A 3,824-nucleotide genomic window follows, 5' to 3' on the forward strand; every position below is an offset into this window, starting at 1 on the left:
AATAAAACATCAACGTTTTAAATAAAGACCGGATCAGTTTTCCTCCTACTTCAATATGGCTCAGCAAGGCACTGTTACTCACCTGATTAACTAGAAAGGACCCAAGGCAAATTTCTGAGGTGGTGGAAATATTTGACATCTTGATTCATTGGTATGTATAAATTGTCAAAATGGATTGAAATGCACACTTGAGATCTGTGCATTTTATTGTTTATAATTATACCACTTGCTATATGTGTTGTGAATAGTCGTGTGATCTAATTCAATCTAAGGAGTGTTGAAGGCATGCTGCAGGAGGTTTGGGGGACAGATGTTGACTCGGGTTCTAAAAGCAAGCAAGCACATTAGATGGTCTATGGACACTGTTCTGTGTGGATGTGACAGCTGGGACTGCCATAGCTCCCTGGCTGCCAGCCTGAATATGAAGCTGATGCATGGAGATGGATGGAGCTGAAAGAATCAGAGAGAAACGGGTCCAGAGACCTAATTGATCTATGCCTGATTACCAGGATTCCTCTGGCCCTATTACATAAACCTGCATCTGTTTTACTTAAAAGCAAGTTTGTGTTGGGTTTTCTATTACAAATTCAGAGAGACAAAGAGAGAAGGCAATAAACAGAAGTGGGGGGCAGGAGGAGGAGGGGTGAGCAGAAGTCAGGAGTCAACAGAAGTAATGTACATAGCATTGTAGGCAGTGCTCACCACCTCCCAGGCACTGTGCTATCACAGCGTGAAAGACAGGAAATGAGGCAGACAAGATCTCTGCTCTCGTGGAGCTTATATTCTAGCTGGGGGTGGGAGACAGGAAACAGGACCGCAATCATCCTGGATAGTGATAAAGAAAGAAGGGAATGTAAGGCATGGAAGAGGCTACTGCTTTTGTTGGAGCACCAGAGAAGCCTTCTCCACAGAGGTGCCAGTTGACCTGTGACCTGAATGAGGAGGAGATGCGAGTTGTCTGAAGCGCTGAAGAAAAATCTTTCTAGGTAACCATAGAGCAGCACATTCCTGGAAGACAAGAAACAGATGAAAGAGTGGAAACTCCCTAAGAACTTTAATGTGCATATAAATCACCTGGAGATCTGGTTAAACTGAAGATTCAGATTCGGTATTCCGGGGTGATGACTGAGATTCTGCATTTCTTACAAGTCTCAAGCAATGAAAATGTTTCTGGTTTATGGACAGTACTTGGAGTAGCAAGTCCCTGCAGAATTGCTCCCCAAAGTATGATCTACAGCCTGGTCCACAAAGACATCTAAAGTGTCTTTAAATATCTTTATAGCAATTTAACATTGATACAACATCCATGCGTGTAATCACTATTCTAGTAATCCATTTTAAGTGCATTGGTCAGTGATACACTGGAAATTTAAAACACAAAATCTGACCAAGCACAGATAGTTTGAGAAACACTGCTGTAAAGCTTAGAGTGCTAGAGCTGGAGTGTGCTGAACTAGCTACTAAAACTGCAAAGAAGCTGAAAACAGTGAAATGTACAAAGTTTGAAGGAGAATAGAAACAAAATGTCAGGGGAAAAACCTGGGGATTGGAACAATCAAGATTACCATCTCTGCCACTACCACATACATGTATAAACACAGCCAGACAGATAGCCAGACAGCCAGACACACACACACACACACACACACACACACACACACACACACACACACACACACACACACACACACACAGGCACACGGCTTCCATACAGAACCTCTGGCACCCAGGCATCCAGCATGTATTTCTCAGATAAACACCAAGTAATGTCCTCTCTAAACACATCAATGTCTCTCAGCCAAGACTTCTTCCTTCTGGAATTTGGGGTCTCCTCAGTACTGCTCCTTCAAAAGTGACATGCATGGGTCAATAAGGTTTCCCATGTGTGCAGACCCTAGAAGTGTTCATTGCCTCTTTATTAAATAGATCAGAAAATTAAGGATTACCAGACTTTCAAGGAACTGATTTAAACACATATTGTTAGAGGAAGATGGAAAGCAAGATGAATAGGGATAGGGCTACACTGAATTATAATTATGGTAAAATTGCAGCGACTCAAAGAAAACCTGATGTCTAGAGATACATCCTCTGGAACGACCTTATATTTTTCTCTGCATGTTTGTGGTATAACCAGAAAGATGTCACATTTCTCAGTGAGTTTCACCTATGGAAACTCTCATCTTCCTTATATTCCTAGCTATTCTTTAACAACTCCCACTAACTGAGGTAATCTCAGTGTGTTCCTAGAAAGTTAAAAGTATCTGTCTAGCTCACTGCGAATGGCTTAATATGCATATTTCATCAGTTTGAATGCTTTTAGTTGCAAATAACAATAGACACAATTCACACTAGTTTAAGAACTAAAGGAGATTTATTGGCTCATATAAATTGAAATACAAGCGAGGGCATGGACTTCAAGTAATGTGTGTTCCAGTGACCCAATGGCAGTCTTGGAAACTCAATTTCTTTTCTCTATTTTTTTGCCCTCACAAAGGAGGGGTGTTACCTAAAAATTACTATGTGACTTGAAAAAGTTCTTCTCATTATCATTACTGCTTATTTATCTTGACTTTTGTTTGGACAACTGACTTACACCCCCATAGCATGCATGATGCAGAAGAAACATTTTGCAGGAGAGAGATTCTAAAATGTCATTCTAGCTTGTATAAACTTGAGTCATAGATTATTTGGATGTGTTCCACCCAAAAATAACCTCTTCCTAATGCCTTCTCCAAGGATTTCCTGACTGTACCAGAATTCTGTGGGTACATAAGTAAATGAAGTCAAGGTCAGGTGTCATGACCTCCTAATGCCCTTTTCTTTTTTCCTTAGAGAGATGAGACCCAGTTAGACACAGTGTATGTTTCAGTGCTTCTATTCTTTTATAAACAGTTTGTTATATGAAGAGAGACAGATTACTCTACATGTTCTCAAAAGAGATATAATTTTTACATTTTTCACATGCCTGGCATTCTCTCTCAGCCATTGCTTCCTCCTAATGGATTTCTTGTAGACACGCATATATTTATTATCCTAACAATCTGTTCTTTCTTCATCTTCTTTTTTTCAATCTTGTCTGTTTTCAACGAAGGAGAAAAGTTAAAGGTTGTTTAAAATGGTCTATTATTTTTTCTAAATTTGGAGACACTGAAAAAAAGTATCCAAACTCCTTTCTTTTATTTGAGAAACTAGAGGCCGATTGAAACCATAAAGTCAGTCAGCCAACACTGATTGAATATAAAAACCTTTCTGTAAACTATAATAAATTAAAAAAATGCATATGTGTTATATATTTGCTAACCCTTAGGCAGGAGGAGATGTAAACACATCAACTAGTTTGCATTTAAATGAAACATTATTAATAAGAGTCACAGCTGGTTAAAGGTCTGGAAATAATCCATTGTCCCACAATTAGAATTCCTCCAAAGTCATTTAGTCCTGGGGAAAGGATCTGGTTCACACACAGTGCTAACCTGCGAGTCCTGTAGTAACACCTACCAGGTGAGGGAAGGACTGACCCACTGTTAGGAGAGCAGAACAAAGACTGTGTTGCCTGGGAGGCAACTCTGTATCTTGATGGAATTTCAAACATGGAATTTCTAGAATCTATCTTTCTAGCAGACATGAAAGGTTTTGAGTAGACAGATTGGGCCTTTCTCCAATATTAGAGTTTTATATAGTTAATTGATATTTGCACTTGTTAAATGTATAATAAAACATAATTCTAGACAGTACTAGAAGTCCTGAAAATTTTTCCCTCACAAAAATGGTCTGAACATTATTCAAATTTGAGAAGAACAAATTGCTGTGCAGCATGCCTCCCT

The sequence above is a fragment of the Hippopotamus amphibius genome, chromosome 2, assembly GCF_030028045.1.
Source record: "Hippopotamus amphibius kiboko isolate mHipAmp2 chromosome 2, mHipAmp2.hap2, whole genome shotgun sequence".
Classification (NCBI taxonomy): domain Eukaryota; kingdom Metazoa; phylum Chordata; class Mammalia; order Artiodactyla; family Hippopotamidae; genus Hippopotamus; species Hippopotamus amphibius.